At 58.3% G+C, this 18,065-nt stretch overlaps 1 protein-coding gene across 3 annotated transcripts in view; it reads left to right on the forward strand.

The window, feature by feature from the left end:
- Positions 1-317: 317 nt before the first annotated feature.
- SHANK3 (SH3 and multiple ankyrin repeat domains 3) overlaps positions 318-18,065 on the forward strand; it is a 382,463-nt gene continuing 364,715 nt past the window's right edge. The window contains exons 1-2 of one of the 3 annotated variants that reach the window (XM_075742957.1): positions 318-362; positions 10,140-10,189. The gene's annotated coding sequence lies outside the window, so the exon portion shown is untranslated. Of the gene's footprint in view, positions 363-1,254; positions 1,330-1,511; positions 1,527-10,139; positions 10,190-18,065 lie in introns of those variants that run through there. The other 2 variants (XM_075742888.1, XM_075742921.1) reach the window with 2 other exon arrangements.

Here is an 18,065-nt window from a genome sequence, read left to right on the forward strand (position 1 = left end):
AGGATGCGGAGGCACATCCTGACCCCCGCGGATGTGCACAGACCCTGGAGCTGTGCATGACACAGACCCCCTATGATGCACTGCACCCCACAGCACCCCAAACACATGCACATGCAGCCACGTGTATGCATGCATCACCCCACGGCCAGACCGTGAGGCAGGATGTCTGTGTGTCCTGGGCCAATGCCTCAGCCGAGCTGCAGCAGGACGTAGGGCACAGAGGGGGGCGGTAGCCTGGCGGGGGCCAGGGGTGTCCCCTTCCTGGCAGGAAAGGGGCTGAGCTGGCGGCCACGGGTTTCCTGTAGGTTCCAGCTCCGCAGGCGCCAGAGCAGGCTGTGCAGGAGGACGCAGGCCTGTGCCAGGTAACAGCACCGGGGCTGGGCTGTGTGAGCCCGGCTGCCCCCGAGCAGCATGGGGCTGGGGCTCCTCTGCTCCCTGCTGGGGCCGTGTGGCTGGGACAGCCCTGGGAAGGGCAGCCCGGTACCCCCGCGGGACCAGCAGTGCTGGGACAGTTCTCGTACCTCACCCTGGGGTCAGCAGGGTGGGCTGGTGCTTTGCTGTGGGCTCAGTGGGGCTGGACTTGGCAGCACAGGGCTGGGCCATGGGTCTTGGCTGTGGCTGTGGGACAGTTGAGGCTACGCCATGAGGCAGGTCTGTGGGGCACCGTGGGGCTGGGCCGTGGGCTGTGGCTGTGCCGGGACCTCAGCGTGAGGAGCCCTGCCCTGCTCTAGGGGCGTCCCGGCCCTGGGAGCACAGGGCTCGCCTGCGCGGCCGTGGGGTGCCCCACGCGGGGATGCGCCGGGGGGACAACACTGCCCTCTGCTCCCGCCTGCAGGCCGCCGCCCGCCGGGTCTTCCCGGGGCTGCCGCTGGCGGGGCCGCCGGCAATGGAAGGCCGAGCGCGTCGGGCGGAGGGTGCTGGAGGGCGCGGGGCGGAGCGGGGAGCGGGGGGAGACCGGGGGACCAAAGTGCCGGAGAGTCGGGGAGCAGCGGGGCGCTCAGGGGCGCCGGGCAGCGGAGAGCTCGGGGTGCCGGTGGCGGCTGCAGGCGCGGGGCGGAGACCCCCGGGGGCGGCGGCCGATGCGGGTGCCGGAGCCCGAGCAGCTGCCTCTGAAGTTTCCCTCCGCCCGCCCCTTCCCGCGCGCACCGGCTCTCCGTTGCCATGACAACTCCTTAAACTAACACCCGCCGCGCGCGCCGCTCCCCGCCCCGGCCCCGCCGCCCCCGCCCGCCGCCCCGCTCCGCGCCTCTCCCGCTGCCGGCGGCCGCCGCTGCCCCCGGCCACGCCGCGGCTATGGTGGCTCGGGCCCCGCCGCCCGCCGCCCGGCAGGTAACGAGCGGCCCCGGGGCAGGGCCGGCGCCGGGCTGTCCCGTGCGGCGGGGGCGGCGGCGGGGCCGGGCCGGGGCGGGGAGCGGAGCGGGGCGCCCCTGGCGGCGGGGTCAGCCCTGCGCGGGGGAGCGGGAGGCTGCCCCGGGGATGCGCCCCGGGCGCCGGCGGAGAGTCCAGCTTCGGGTCCGGGCGCGCAGGTGCGCGTTCAGGCGGAGGGACGGCGGCTCGCCGGGACACAGGCGGGAGGGGTCTGCCCGCCGGCGGGCTGGATCCGGAGCTACCGGGGGGCTGGTGCCACGGCGGGTGGGAGAGGCGGCTGCAGCAGCCCCGTGTGCAGGTGGAGCCGCGGCTGGGGCCGGGGGCTGCCGTGTAGGGGGTGCCCGGGTAGGCGGGGGCCATGGGGTGCGGGAGGGTAGCTGTGCTGGGCGGTGGGGGCCGTAGGGCGTGCAGGGGAGCAGGGGCCGTGGTTTGCATTGGTGTGCTACCTGGTGGGGGCTGTGGTTTGCAGTGGGGCATATGTGCTGGGTGTAGGGCTGTGGTGCGCAGGGAATTTGGGCTGTGGTTTGTGGTTGGGTGCCCATCCTGGGAGTTAAGGGCTGTGGTGAGTGGTTGAATATATGTTTTGGGGAATGGGGCTGTGGCTTGCATTGGGATGTATACGTGGGGTGGCTGTAATGTGGTTTGCAGTGGGATGTTTTGGGGGTTAGGAGCCATGACTTGCATTGGGATGTCGGCACTTCAGGACAGGAGCTGTGGTCAGAACTGAGGTGCCTGTGCTGGGGAGTAAGGACTGTGATGTGCTTTGGGGCATGTGGACTGGAGAGCGGAGGCTGTGGTTATACTGGGATTCTATTTTAGGGGATAAGGGCTGAGATTTGCAGAGAGATGAATGTGCTTAGGGATAGATGCTGTGGTTTGCGGTGGCACATACGTGCTAGGAAGTAGAGGCCGTGGTTTGTGATTAGGTGTATGTGCTGGGGAACAGGAGCCCTACTTTTTGGTAGCATGTATGCAGGCAGAGCGTGTATTAGAGGATGGGGACCATAACACCTGCGGTATGGTCCAGAAGCATTTAGACAGGCAGAGGGATTTCTGGTGAAGGCATGGCATTGCTTTTGTAGCATGTGCCATTGGTTTTGGAACTTAGTAGTTTGTGGTCCTTGTGTATCTGTGCATAATTGGGTGTATCTATTCTCAGGGCTTTGCACATACCTATGCATGATGCTCAGCACACCGTTTTTCTGTGTGCTCTGTTGTCTTTGTGTAAGCACAATTTGTGTGTAAGTCACCTCCACCCTAGGCTGTCATGGATAATGAACTGTTCTCTGGGCTTGGGGTGTGCTGGACAGCCCTGTGCATGGGATTTGTGTGGTTGTGTTCTTGTGTCTGGGCCTCTGCTTGCAATTTTGCGTATCCCTGATGTCTTAGGGAACTGCTGGAAAAGCGAGAGTCTGCTACTCTCCTACTCTTCCGAAACTGGGTCAAGGAAGCAGGAAACTCCAGAGCTGGATTTCACTGCACAGGTACTGGTACCTATGTGTGCCTGTGGATGCTTGTGTAAATCAGGATGCTAGCATGAAGAGAGCAATGGATTTAAGCGAAGAGGATTTAAACAGGAACAGTACTTGCCGTATCTCGCCTTGATGTCTATGAGCAGGGATCCTCAGAGCCTTCAGTGGTATAAGAAGGGTTACATCTGTCAGGCATCTGTGAGAAACACAGTCAAACGTGAGGCTAGCTTTGCAACTGTACCTATAGCAAGGCATGGTGGGAAAATGTCTTGCTGTGTTAGCGTACAAGGCATTCTTTTAGCTGTTGTGTGTTTGTGCCAGTGTCTTGGGTTATAAGGAGAGGAGCTGAGGACTTGGGCAGTGACCTCTGCAGGGTTCTGGTCTTCTCTTGGTCTAGGTCTCCTGGAGGGTGCCTTTGCCCAGGATGTGCAGTTGCTCTTGGTCAGTGTCTGCTGGGCTGGCCAAGTGATGCTTGCTGTGGCCCTGCAGATCTGGATGTTGCACAAGAGCCCAGGCTCTGAGAGTGTGAGTGGGAGCTGGAGACCTTGGGGCTGTGGGACTGGTGCAGTGCGTGGTGTGTGCATTGCTTGTGTGCAGGCGATGAGGCTTGGGGCTCAACTTGCCTGGGAAGAGTGTGGGGGCAGGGATGGCTCCTACCTGGGACACAGAAGGGTCTTTCTCCACCAGAACTTTATAAACTTCACTAAGAACTTTCGTTGTCATTCTGTCTCAGTAGTGACATGCAGGTAATGGAGACAACACATAATAAGATTTTTTTATACTGACACTTAAATGTATTACAAAGTGCGTTTTGCACCTGCACAGTAGCCCTCTCTGGAGATTTTGCTGGCTATGTCAAACTTGCAAAGTATGTGGCAACAGGGACTGAGGGGAAAAAAAGGGCACAAAGGAGAATATTACAAGGTCCTTTTTTTTTTTCTTTTTTTTTTTTCTGGATAATAACCTTTTTTTTTCCTGTTGTACAGCAGGTAACACCTAAATATTCATATAGCACCTAAGTATTCTTAATATTGTTAGTATTATGATATGAATAATGCATATCTGTACTGTTTGTGTTTTGTACTGCATTGTTAAACCACTTAAACCACTATTGTGTTCTGGAGATGCACACAGACAGACACACAAACAGCCTGCTACAGAATATTTTGTTAAGATTTCCACCAGCTAAAAATTCTTACTACTGCCTCCACACAGGAGTATGTAAGTGCATGTACAAATGGTGAGACATGCGTGTGCGAGCGGTGAGGAGCTGAGTATGGGGCAATGGCAAGCTGGTCCTGCTCTGGAGCACAGTACAGAGCGCGAGGCTGCAGTGGGGCTTTGCAGAGCTGGGCCAGAGTCTGGTGATGGTGTTTGGGGTAGAGCTGAGAGCTCTCCTGTGAGAGCCAGGGCAGGGGCACGCACGTGGTGGGGATGTGGGAGTGGAGCTGCTCCTGGCAGCTGCCTTCAGGACCAAAGAGTATTCCAGGGATGGGCCACCGCCAGGAGGTCGTGTCGGGAGGGCCAGCTGCCCAGCAGCGCTCCTGGCTCCTGCCCCACTCTCCCTTTGCGCAGGAGATGAGGAAGGGCTGTGAGGGGAGCCGGAACAAGCTGAGGGAGCAGAGCCATGGGGCAGGGAAAGGGTCCCCTCCCAGGCAGCAAGGGGGACCGGTTGTGCCCTGCTTCCTTCCCCAGCCTGGTGCCAACCGCTAGCCCGGGAGGTGGGATCTGGTGGTCCGGCTCTGCCCTCAGCACCAGGGACACAAGGAGCAGGATCTGCAGGGTGCATCAGGGGCTCCGCAGCCTCATAGGGCAGACAGTGCTGTGGGGCGGGAATCCCCTCTGCCATGGCAGACCTGGAGCAGGGGGAGGCCGTGCAGCTAAAACGAGTACAAAGAGTAAATTGCCATCCCACTCCTAAATGCAGCTGAGCTGCTGTAACTGTGACAACAGGCAAAAGCTCTGGTTCATGAGTGTCTTGGCTCCTGTTGGCAGCGTGGGAAGGGGAGGCAGTGCTGGCTTTGTGGAAGTCTCTCAAGGATCAGCCTAACTTTCAGGGGATGGGGTGTCTCTGCCACTACCAGCAGCCAGGCTACCCATCTCGTTATGGGGAGCAGAATGGATGGGGACTTTTGTAACCCGAGAAGCAGGTTGATCAGGAGACTCTTCCATCATTAAATATTGAAAGATCTTCTCTGGCGGCAGCACATTCTCCCCTTGCTGACAGCAGCTCTGTGAGTTTGTGATTCTGGATGTTGTATGGACTCAGCTGTGACTGCATGGGTGACTTCAGGTGGGAACGGGGCTGTGCACGGTGCAGGGGGGACCATCAGTGTCAGCTTCTTACCACAGTGAGCCCCTCCCCAAGCAGAGCTGAGCCCCCAGGACGTATGCAGGATGTGCGCCCCACAAATGACTTCCTGCAGCCTCGACTTGCCACAAGCCCTCCATTGTGGGGCTGGGCGGTTGTGGTCTGGCCCAGCCCCTGCTTTAAGGGTCTGCTTGTTTGGAAGGAGCTGGTTCTTTGGATTGCTCTTTCATGCTAAGGTGAATGACTTTGCAAGCTCCAGAACAGCAGAGAGACGTTGGTGGACAGGGGTGGGTTTGGTGATTGGGCCTTGTTTGCACCGAGAAACTCGAGGGTACAATTTGGTTCAGGGCTGCGCTTCTCCCCAGGACAGAACCAGTGGGTCCTGGGCTGTGTCCTGCCTCCCTACGGCTGCTCCCCACCTTGAACACTGCAGGGCTCCCTCCCCCAGGAGAAGCTGGCATTCCTGGCTTATTTAAGGAGTCGTTTAGACTTCCAGGTCTGGATTCTTCTGCTTTTTATAGACATCCTCAGGGGAGTTCAAAGAATGGCAGGAAACTCGGTGGCCCTGCAAGCGCTCAGCCCTGGACACTATTGTTCAGTACTGGCGGAAGCTGGCCGCAGGCAGGGCTTCCCCGGGGGACCTTCCCTTGCCCGGAGGAGGCTCAGTGGAGGCTCAGCCATGTCCTTACAGCTTGATGTAATGTTTCCTGGCCTTGGTAGAAAGGGACTACAGCTCCCAACATGCGTGGGGATACAGGACATTGCATGCTGGAGCTCGGGGACTGCAGGCTGTACCCCTTCTTCAGTGTCTCCTGTTCCTCTGCAGGGTCATAAATCCCTGGAGCTGTGACAGAAGCCTGCTGGGACATGATGGCCATACTTGAACTCACATTGACTGCTCACTTCTAGCCTGAGTCCCGCAGGCCTGCAGGAGCCACGTGGAGCAGCAGTGCCTGACCAGGCTGTGCCAGGCAGTGCTGTGCTACAGTGCCAGTTTGGCTGTGGTGTGGCCAGACCAGTGGTTGAGCTTGGTCTTGCACAGAGATGTGCAGCAGTGTCTCCCTGTGGCACCGCAGCCCTTGGCCTGGGTTTGTGGTTGCCCTATTGCCAGGGAAGGCTTTGCCTGCATTTCTTGTCTCGAGCAGCTGGAATGGATTCCTTAATGGTGCTTGTGAGAGGGGACCAAGTGGCATTGTGCCTTTGCGGAGTCAGGGCCCCGGGAGACCTCAAGAGGCAGAAATGGGCATGTCCCCTCTGTATGAACCCTGATCACAGGCATCTGTGTGTGTCCCATCTGCCAAATCATAACCCCATGCACGTGTCTCTGTGCAGAGAGGCATTCCTGCAACCCTCCCGAGATAGGAGTCTCCAGATGCTTCCCAGCTCCCAGTTCTGTCTTGGGGACAGTTTTACTTCCAATGACTTGTCTTTTCTGATCATGTCATGTTTGTTAGACTGCTGGGGACCAGCTGCTGTGGTTACTGTGAGTCTGCAGTGGTTGCCTCTTATCCCAGAAAGGGAAGAAGCTGAACGAAAAGCAGGGAATCTGGACATTTGTGATAAAAGAGTCAGACTTAGACAAACAAAAGGCAGAATTGCCATTCATGAGCAAGAGGAATAACAGCCTCCCTGGAGCTCTCCCCGCTAGTCTGAACAAGGCCCCTCTGGCTCCACAGACAGCAGGATCCTCAGGGACTGTGAGGGCTAGGATCCTGGCGGTGTGCAAGCTGCAGTCTAAATACATCGCAGATCATCTGCATAATTTATTCTTCTGTGAAGAGTTTAATTTATCAGGTCCAATAATAAACTCATAAATCTCCTTTGCCTGTTATCAGGGTTGGGAGAAGATGCTCATATTATAAGCATTTAATTTATCTCCTGAGCTGCTTCCTGTACAGATAAGTGCCTTTGGCATTACTGGATGTATATTCCCGTGGTCGACATTCCACCAGGCCCTCGTCACCTGAGGACAGAAAAGATGGTGCTCGAGAGGCCCAGCTCAGGAGGAGCCCAGGAGGTTTTCATGCTGGCCCAGATCTGCTCTGGAGGTCAGGGTGGGATGGAGACGGTGCAGATGAGAGTCAGGAGGAAGAGCCATCCTGCTGGAAATTGAGCAAGGCTGCTGCTGGTGCTGGGAGCCACTCCGCAGTTCAGAGCCACCCTTTGGGACCGTCTTGCTGCCCTGGCACGTCTCTGGCACTGCCCCGGGGAGCTGGGGACTGGCTGCCTGCACTCAGGGGTGATCCTGTTAGCAATCAGCAGGCTGCAGCAGAGTTTGCAGGAGGGGGCTGCACAGCATTGCCAGATTGCTGCTGCTGGTAACTTTAGTTGGTATCCTCACCCACAGAAACCTCTAGATCTGGCTGGGAACTTGCACCGTTCTGGGCCTCAAGGGCTTCCTGTGGCAGTGAACTACACCATCTACTTATTGGCGATGTGCAGAAGTATTTCCTTTTCTTAGTGCGAGATCCCACGACGTTTTCCGCTGCCTTCATGCTGTGAGATGAAAAGAGCAGAAGTGTTGTCTCCTTTCTGCAGACTGTTCAGGATGTTACGGCCTTTTATCTGTGTCCCTTCTTATTTGCTTCCTTCTAAGGCAGCAATCTCTGCTCTTTCCTTTCCCTTATGACAGTTTTTCTTGCCCTTTGGTTATTCTTGCCTCCTGTTTTTGAGTCCCCTTGGATTTGCATTTTCCCAGGGAGCCCTGATGCCCAGTCCTGCACCCATTAGATGCATGGGTCTGTGCCCATGGCGGCTGTGCAGGCACCTATTCCCCACATGCTCTGTTGCCCATTTAACTCCCAGTGCTGCCTGCACTGCCAGCAGTGCCTGCACCCAGCCCTCCCATACCCAGGGAGATGGTGGTAAAGTGTAGCCAGCGCTTGGCTGGGTTGGGACAAGGTGCTGTCAGGGGCTCGCAGCTTGGCTTCCCAGGGTTGTGCCGTGGCTGTGCTAGCAGCCGTCACGACCTGGGGCCTTGGTGAGTGTCTGAGGAAGGCTTCCATGCTCCACATGACTGCTGCATGTGTGTGGTTTGGTTAGCTGTCCATCTGATGCCCATGCGGAGGCCCAGAGGGTGTGGAGCCGGGCCACCAGACTTAATGGCGTGTTTTGAGTTATGTACCTTTGGTGACGTGCAGTTGTAGCCGTGCTGCTTAGCTCCAGCCCAAACCTTTCCCTGGGCTGAGGCTGCCTGGAGGTGGCCAGGTGAGCTGGGAGCATGAGCTGCTGGAGGCACCTTTGCTGGATGGGGAGTTCCTGCTCTGTGACACCACATAACCCACCCCCTCATCCAAGCCTCCTAATTGCAGCAAACAAATCTCCTAGCACTGCTGACAGTGGTGGGGTGGGAGGTCTGGGACTGATCTGTGCCCTTGCCTGGCTTTGGACCATGCTCTGTGCTGCAGCGAGGGATTTCGGATGGCATGTGCGTGGGAGAGAGGCTGTGTAGGTGTTCCAGCCTGTGCCACCCTGTTACCCCTCAGCTCTAAGCCCTGCAAAGCTGTGCTTGTCAAGGTTTGATGTCCCTGCAGGCACAGCAGTCCCCTGCTCCACCGCTTGCCCTGCTCAGTCTTGGTATTCCCAGTGCTAAGGGACAGGAGAGAGACTCAGTTCACTACAGTCACTGAATGTCCAAGCAGGACACACAGGTGCCCAGTGCTATTTTGTTTAGGTCCTACATAAACAGCTGTGCTAGGTTTCCTCTGTTTTCGTGACACAGGTGTCCTGTGAGCTTTTCTTGAGAGAGGAGTCAATGGGCCAGTGGCAGCTGTGTCCGGAGCACTGTGCTATGGCCCCACTGGGACCTCAGGAGCCCTCAGCAGCATCATTTTACAGAGAGGCACACAATAGCTGCTAAGTTTTCCAGGTGCATCGCAGTGTCTGTGATCCCTCTGCCAGTGGAGGCTGGAGTATATCTTATAAAATGTTTAAAGCCTGATGGCACCCCAGCTGCCCATGTGGCACACCACGAGCTCTCTGCAAAATGGGATCCTTGCCTCGGTCCCTTCCCCCCCGCAGCACCTTGCACTTGCTGACACCAGCTGCAGCACAACAGCCGTGCTCCAAGAAATCCCAAGTCATACATTTTTAATTTTCTACAACAGAGCAGCCATTTCAGCCACTCACCCAGAAAGGATCTTTAATGCCAAGCGAGGAGTGAGAGCATGCACATTTCCAGCACGTAAGAGAGCAGAGACATTATGGATACACTTTTCTCTTTTCCTGGCTGCCCATAGCTGTTCCTGAATTTAGCCTGGGGCACTTGCTGTGTTGTCTTCTGGAGGTGGGCTCAGCTGGGCCCTGGTTCCCTGTTGCTCATCCCGAACAAGAGAACAAGAGGGTCAACCCTGTGGAGGAACTGACCTTTTAGCATTGTTGGCATTTCAGCTTGAGCCTTCCTCTGCTCTCAGGCTGTGTTCCACCCAGGACTCTGCCTGGGAGCAGATGAGCCAGGGCAGGAGAGGTGTTTGAGGACCCCGGCCAACCCAGGACAGCTGCATCTGCCTTCCCTGGTGCTCCGGCCCGGGCTGTTCCCTTGGGAAGCTGCGTCGCTCTTGCATGTGGTCTTGCCAAGGCGTGCTGAAGGACCAGCAGAGGCAGGGGCTGCCAGTCCTCCAGCCTGCCTGGGCAAGAGCCAGAGCCTCTGTGGCTCTCCTAGGGATGTCTCCTAGGACGTGTCTGTCCACAGGGTGAGGATGGCCTCGCATGGACAGGAGAGCTCAGGGCACAGCACTTCTGCTTGTGCAGGGAGGCTGGGGATGCTCTGCTGCAGCGGGGCGGCAGGTGTTGGTGCAAGCCATAGGTGACCTTGCCTCTCTCCCTGGTGTCCTGTAGAAGGTTTGCTCTGGGGATGCTCTTGTTCCCAGCCCTGCGGGTTTCACACCTCCCTGCTGTCCTGAGGCCGTGTCTACATGTGTGCAGTGTGCCTGGGGGCCATGCATGTGGTGCGCTGAACTGATGCTGTCCTTGCTCTTTGTTGTCCACAGGTTGATGAAGAGGGAGCGCTGTGACCCCGTGCCCGTGACAGTCATTTCAGGTAAGCGCTGTTCTGTCCTTCCCTTTCTTCCTTCAGAACCCCCCCTGGGCCTCCCGACAGGAGGTGGTGAGGAGAGGGCTCAGGCTGGTGAGGGCCCTGCAGCCTTGTCCCAGGAGGGGATGGCCTGTCTGGGGCAGTGGGTTCAGGGACCCGGCTGTGATGCTCAGGGGCACCCAGGTGGAGAACTGTGGGCAGAAATGGGGCTTGTGGGGGCTGGCAAAGGATGGCAGGACTCAGGCTGGAGGGGACAGGATGTGTTCAGGCAGGCTGCAAGCGATGCAGAAGCAGTTATGAGTCAAGGGTAGGCCATTACTACATGGCGTGCTTTGAGGAGGCATCAAGAGGAAAGGTCCCCGGGAGGCTGGCTAACCAGGTATGCCTGGGGCCATCCAGCTGGGATTCAGGGTGCCTTCTCTGATGGGATACCCTCAGGCCCATCCAGCTGGGATCCAGGATCTCTCTGGGACAAGTACCACTGGTCTCAGAGGACAGGAGGGTTCCTGGACATCACACTGGTGTGGGTGCTTCTTCCAGCCCTGGCTGCATGCAATGGGGCTATTTCCCGCCCTGCCTGAGGACACTGGACCCTTTGCAAATGCTGCCCCCTGCCCCCCCCCCAGTGATCATGTCACCCCACAGCTGTGCTCCCAGACTGGGTGCTGCATGCATGCTGCTCTACAGACCAGGGCAAGGTCTTGAAGGGAGCTGGGTGCAAACGTGCAGCATGGTGTGAAAGGCATTTTCTTTGGCTACACTGAGTCATTCAGGCTTTTGGTGCTGCCTCTGTGACTGCTGTCAGGCTGGCACAAGGGGAGTTGCAGTGCCATGGTGTGAGGCCAGCCAGCTCCATTTGTGCACAGTGAACCTGCAGCACCATTGCTGGCAAGTGCCAGAGCTCATGGCCCATAAAGGGAAGAAAGCAATGGTGAGTGCCCCTACCCCAGGATACCAGGTCAAGGGCAGGGGTGGCACATGCTTCCTCCCAGGGCACCGAATGGATGCGGGCGGGGGAGGGGTGCAGCAGCTGCTTGCTGTGACTGTGGTAGGGCCAGAACCTGGCACAGAGGGAGAAAAAGGCAGCCAGAGCTACACTGGGGACAGGGAAGCATGAGGGACAACATGGGAGAGGGCAATGGGGAAGCTGCTGCTCACAGCTGGTGAAGAAGCAGCTTGAGCTGTGAGACACAGCTGGGGAAGGGTAGGGGAGAGATGTCCCGTGAGAGATGGTGAATGACAAATGTCTCCCCATGATCTGGGGCTGGTCTGTCCCCTGCCTGCCTTACGTTCTTTGCTTGGTGGTAGGCCCAGTCTCCTGCACCTAGTCGTGCACTGCCTTGGCCTCCGTGTGCTTCTCTGAAAAGCCCTCTCTCTTCCCTCTCCACAGGGGTTTCTTGGTGCCCGGCAAGGACCCCAGCCCCTACCTGGCACAATACTGGCTGGTTCCTGCCAATGGAGGGTCTGGCTGATGCTGTTCTCGCTCCAGGTGTGCACACCTGGAGCATGGCCTTGAGAGTGTGTTCCCACCTACTTCTTGCCATGCACCAGTGCAACCAGTGCTGGTGCTTGCAGGGGAGCAAGACTCCGGCTTCTGCCTCCGCCCCCAGGCTGTGAGATGCCAACCCCATTCACTGCAGACATTTGCCATGTCCCACCCCAGGGCAGGGGGTGAGCTGAGAAGTGGGGGACCCCAAGCACATGCACACCATATGGACACCTCTGTGGCGCTGGGGCTTAGAAAGTCCCAGCCTCACCCAGCCCCTTCTCCCTGTGCACTAGGCAGGCTGAGGTGTGGCGTGCAGCAAGCAGTATATGTCAAGCTTCAGGGTGAAGGCTTGGAAACCAGAGGATGAAACAAAGGAAACATAAAATGCTAATGCACAAGAATAATGGGTGCTTTTTCTGGCTTCAGCAGGCTCCTTTCAGAGCCTGCAGCTTCATTTCAGGACCCCTGAAATGTGTTGCCGCTTCACCTTGTAAATCCTCCAGATAATTCAGGCTGCCCGTGCAGGGCTGGCTGTGCTGCGTGGGCCGAGCTGCGTGGGCTGTGCTGCGTGTTTCCATGCAAGGGCGGGCTGTGCTGCGTGGGCTGCACTGCGTGGGTTGTACTGCATGTTTCCATACAGGGGAGTCGCTGTGCCGTGCCGTATCTTGCTGTGCCAGGTGGTTCAGGGCTGGGAAGCTGCTGTGCTGCAAGAGGTGCTTCCCTGCAGGGCTGTGCCAGTTGTCTAAGCACTGACTGCCCATGCAGGGCAGGTCCAGTCTTGGAATATGTGCGGTGGGGATGAATTGTGTTTGTACTGAGATGTGGGCATTTATCCAAGCTATTCTTCTACTGGCTTATGTGTTCAATGGAGTCAGTCTTGCCTGGTCCCAGAGCACATCCATAACTTGCAGGGCCCAAATCTGGTTGCTGTGGCAGCATCATTTCTGAACAGTTGCAGCAGATCACTCCACAGAAGACAGCGCTCTGACCTGGTCCTCCTCATTCTGCAAATCCCAGTGGGAGTGGGGCCCCATGGAGCTGGGCTTGGCAAAGGCAATTGCTGTTGCAGGGCTTTGTTGCTAGCCCTGAAGGAGAAGGACTATCCTTCTCTGCTACAGCAGGAGCCCAAGTCTGTGGGACTTGGGGAGGCTTCTCGGCATCTGCGGGAGGCTGTGGCTGAGTTGGGAGCCTGGCTCAGTCCTGGCCTGCTCTGTCCCCGCCATGGCTGCCGGGCTGGCTGCTGCCTGGAACCTCTGCCCTGACTCCTGCCGGTGCAGCAGCTCTGCCCTATGCTGGCCCTCTGCTGCCTCTGTGAGATCGGACAGGGCTGGAGGCAGGGCCGGGCAGGGGTGCAGGGAGGGGAGGGATGCCAGAGAGGCGATTAGTGTCTCAGTCCCAGACAAACAGATGGAGGCAGCGTTATCCTATTACCTAAGGGCTAAGCGGGAGAAGCTGAGCGCTGTGTTCAGGCTGGGCGATCAGTGGGCGCTCTGGGCTCCTGCAGTGGCAGGATGTTTTTCTGGGGTGGCAGCCACCCTGACACCAGCTCTGGATAGTGTCTGCACCCGGGCAGCACCGAGTCCCTGGGAACAGGTCAGATATACATGGGGTCCTAGACATGGGGTCCTAGACATGGGGTCAGCACTGGCAGCCCTGGACGACGCGTTCTGCTGCTGGGGCCTGGAGCTTTGGCAGGGAGGCCAGGGTGTCTGCAAGGTTGGGGTGCTGGGGTGGTGCAGGGACCATACTGGGGCAGGGCCAAGGCCATCACAGGTGAGGCTGAGCAAGGGGATGGTAATGGGACCTCACTGGTGATGATGATGAGGGCTGTCCAGGTTGCTTCATGGATTGTGTAATTCCTGGGCTTTCTTGCTTCTTGCTGTGTTGTGCTCCTAAGCTGGAGCCAGTGGAGGAACATTGCAGGATTGCAACAGGTACAGGGCAGTCCTGAAGTCTGTGCAGCCCTACATCTGTGCAGGATGGCAAGCTGGGTCAGCCTGAGCCATGGCATCGCCCACACATTGATGGGCTGATTGTTTGCCTGGCTGTGCTGCTGTGGGTCTGTACCTGCTGCCCCCTGTGCAGGGACACAGAGGTGCTTGCTGAGATGAGGGTGGGAGGTGTGGCAACCTAATGCTTGGATTTACTTGTCCTTGGGCTGTACCACCTTCCTGGGCTGTGCTTACCTGAAGTTGTGCCCAGCAGTGGTGTGGGGAGATGGAGGGAGCAGATGTGATTTCTGCCAGCCTATCCATGGTAGGGGCAGGCTCCAATGTCTTGTTCCTCCTGGCTGTGTCCTCACATGTGTCTGACCCAGGCATGTTCCTTTTCTGCATTGATGGGCTGGGAGTGTGTGTGTGGGGGGGGTCCTTATGCTCTGGCTCCACATGAGGAGCTGATGAGGGTTCAGTGACTTGTGGGATGGGAGGAGATGCCAGTCCATCCAGTGCACACCTCCAAGCAGAGGTGTCTGTGGCCAGGCTGGTCCACAGGACTCTGGATGGGTCTGACTCCCTGCTCTGGTCTTGATGGTGATTTCCAGCTGGTCTTGTGGTACTGTGGATGGTGCAGTTCTGCCAGTGAGGAGAGGTCTGTCCCTGTCCTCGCTGGTCCCGCATGGCAGTGTGACCTGCAGCCTAGGCAGGCAGCAGGCTGCAACACAGGTGCAGGATCCGGGGACCCCGACCGAGGGTGCACAGGGCCTCACAAGTGCTCTGTGAGAGCGTGTAGCTGTGGTTACCAAGGTGACTGTGTTAAGTGATGTTCCTATGGCTACGCACTGCTCGTGCTCAGAGTTACTGCAGGGGGAGCGTGCAAAGCCCCCAAGATCCTTGGTGCCTCCTGGTGAGGCTGTTCTCATTGCAGCCATCCCCTGGCTCCTGCTCTGGAGGCACCTTCCCAGGGTGGGAGAGGCTGCATGGGCAGCTCTTGGTGCTGAGCTGCCCCATGGGCTGTGGGCTCTGCTGGGCCCTGCAGACCCCAAGGGCCTGCAGCTGGACCACCGTACACTGTCCCTGCCTGGGTCTCCTTGCCTGGCAGGGAAGGACCTGCGGTTTGCAGACACCCCTGTTGGGACAGGCTTGGGACAGGCCCTGCCTGGTGATGGGGCTCTGGGGACACCCTTCCCTCTAGAGCAGCAGTCACCACATCCCTGGAGCCCTGCATTAGTGGTGCCAGCTCCTGTGAGGTGCCCTCATTGCACATGGAGCCCATGGATCCCATCTGCATCACAGGGGAGTAGGTCCTGCAAGCTTCAAAGTCTTCATCCACCTCTGCCTTTCCCCAGGCTCTGTTCTTCCCTTCAGCCAGGTGCACCCTGAGGCGGAGTCCTGTGGGGACAGACTGGGGTGCTGTGTGGCCCATGGGGCTGACTCTGAGTGCGTGCTGCACAGGGAAGGGTGAGGGCAGCCTGGGGGGAAGGACCACGGTCACTGATGCTTTGCCAGGAACTGGGACAGGTACGGGAGGGGGCCGTGGGGCAGGAAGGAACAGGAGACTTGCCCCATCTCTGATGGAGAAGAGCTTGGGGAGAGTTGAGACATGGGTTAGTCAAAGAAGGAAGGGGGATGTCTGGGAAGTGGTTCTCCACTCTGGCTTTGTACTGGAGTGAGCTGAGGCTGGGAGACCTGAGGGGCTGTCCTCATGTGGGCAGTGTCTGGTGGTGCTGACCATGGAGGGGCAGCCACTTGCTGCTGCTGTGGGAGCCTGGAGCCCTGTGCGGAGATGGATGCACAGAGTCCAAGGAATGAGGCTGGGATGCTACAAACCCAAAATTGCCTGAGAGTTAGCCTTTTCTGTCAAGACCAGGAACTGGCTGTCTCACAGGGTGGGGAAGCAGCCAGAGTACAAGCGGCAAACCCTGGGGAGGTGGGCATGTGACAGAAACCTGTATTTAAGAGGCCACATGTATGACTAGCACTGTGTATGCAGTCTGACAGGTCTGGGTTATACACTTTCCATCCCAGCCCCTCATTCCTGCTCTTGTGTCATTGTTCATTGCCACTTCTGCTTTACAGCTGGAGTTGTGAGCTGCTCCTACTAAAAGCTGTCACGACAAAATGGGCTTGGTTTTAACCTGGGCCAGCTCCCTTGGCCAGCTGGCAGCATGGGCTGCCTGTGTGTCTGCATGTCTGGCCCAGGGGTGGAAGTGAGTGGACAGAGATGGGGGCAAGGACCAAAGCACTGTCCCAACGTTGCTGCTGAAATGCCTGTGTCGTGCAGCCTCAGCATGCATGTGCTGTCCTGCCCACCAGACCACTGTCCTACCTGCCCAGCTTGTCAAGGAAGGGGGTATGTGGCCAGGCAGCAGGCAGAGCTGAGCGTGGCAGTGGCTGTGCTGCCCCAAGCCACACTCAGGGCTATGTGGCCGGTGCCTGGCACCATATAGCACTGTACCCCATGTGGGGACTGCAGGGACAGAGAGAGGATTTGCTGGCCTGTGCTCCTTCCTCCTGGCTGGGACCAGCCAGTGGGTGCTGCTCGTCTACCGTGGGGGCTGGGGGTCCTGGCTGGGGCTGTTAGCTTGTGCTCTGCCCTGTGCAGGCTGGCTGGGAGCTCTGCTGCCCATCAGGCCACCTCCGAGGGGGTCTGGCTCCTTCCACAAGGGAGGAATTCCTGTATCCCCCATGGGGTGATGGGGCAGGTGGTGTGGCCGTGTCCTGGAGCTGGGGATGCACAGCCCTGTGGGATGTGGGCAGCCAGGAGTCTGTGCAGGGCTGTGCAGGGAAGCATACATATTTTGGGCCGGGGATTACTGGCATCTGTCCTGTTGACCTGAAGAGTCAGCTCCAGCTGGGACAGTGTCAGGAGTGAGCAGAAAGCCTTTGCTTTGGCCGAGTGGGGCTGCCCTGGGGCCAGGCTGGTGGGGAATTGGCTCCTGCGGTTTTGCAGTGCTGCGCTTGCTGGTGGCCAAGCACTGGGTTCCTCTTCTGCAGTGCTGTACAGTGGACATTGGCAGGCAGTGAGGAGCTGCAGGACTGTGGAACAGCTATTAAGGACAACTCTTGGGAACCCCTGTGCCAAAGACTATTGCCCCAGAACTCTGCAGACAGGATCCCCTACAAATTGCCACCAGCCATGCACTGCAGCTGCCTCCACATGTGCTGGGGGAGTTCAGGGGTGCCCCTGCCTCTTTGCTGGGCAGAGACACAGATGAGCCCCACTGCTCCCAGGCCTGCACTGTGTGGGGCATAGGATGTTGCTCCTTATCCTGCTGCCCATCAGTGGGATCAACACTGGTTCGCTGTCACCCTAGGAAAGCCAAGTGCTGGTGCAATGGCTTTGCTTCCAAGAGGGGTGTGTTGTGGCACTTGCCCTTTAATCATCCACGCATCCCCAGTGACCCACTAACCCTGGCAAATGGGGAGAGGAAAAATCAATTGGCAGGAGAATTACCCATCAGGCGCTGTAGGACACTATGGCCACACACAGACTGATCAATGAGCATTGCTCCCTCTCCCTCTCCTCATTAGCTCTGTGCATCCTGACACTCAGTCTGGGGCCACAGTAACCACAGTCCTGTGCCTGCTCCTGCCTGTGTCTGCATGGGTCAGTTCTGGAGAACACGGGCAGTGGTGGCAAGGGACAAGGTTGGGCTGGTACAGACTGCTTTGTGCTACCTGTCACGTGGGGCTGGGACAGAGCCATGGCAAACAGCAGAGCCAACTGACCTGCTTGTGCCCAGATAAGCAATGAGTACGGCTCGGGCATTGTGGAGCCCTAGCTCTGGGCAGGGCCCTGCCTGGCAGCCCCAGGCGTGGAGCTGGCAGGATACCAACCCTGGGTTGGTGGGAAGGTGGCTCGTGGGAGCCCCGGACTCCCGACACCCCGTGCAGAGCGCTGAGCTCAGGCCCTGCGGTAGGGACAGAGCAGCACAGTCCCTCCCGCTCCCCGTCCCCCCCGCAGAGGCCACTGTGCCTTCCACAGTGCCTGCAACCATCGACCGTGCGTTCCAGCTGCAGTCGCAGCCACCCCTGGTAAATCAGTAACGTCTGGCCTGTGTGAGAGGACGACTCTGCTTGTCCCATGGGCATTGCCAGCCAAGCAAAAGCGGACGCTCCCCGATCCTTTGAGGTGAGGGCTTGACTCCCTGTAGCAGCGTGGGAGGGTTGGGGGCTGTGGGCAGTGCTGTTAAACATCACCAAGGGCTCCCTGGTCCTGGGAGGACTTGGGGGTGACAAGGAGCTTGCACAGCACCTGCACGCAGAGCTGGGGCCAGGCTTGGTGCCGTCGTAGGAGTGGAGCATGGGGTGCTGTGGGAGCCACTAGAAGAGCAGTCAGGTCTGGTCTCTGGAAGGGCAAGCAATGCCTGGGGCTCTGCGGCCAGGTCTGGCAGGGCAGGGGCATTGCTGGTGCAGGTGGGTGGGTGGATGTGCTGCCTTGTCCCTGGTGCAG

The sequence above is a fragment of the Balearica regulorum genome, chromosome 1 (assembly GCF_011004875.1).
Source record: "Balearica regulorum gibbericeps isolate bBalReg1 chromosome 1, bBalReg1.pri, whole genome shotgun sequence".
Lineage (NCBI taxonomy): Eukaryota > Metazoa > Chordata > Aves > Gruiformes > Gruidae > Balearica > Balearica regulorum.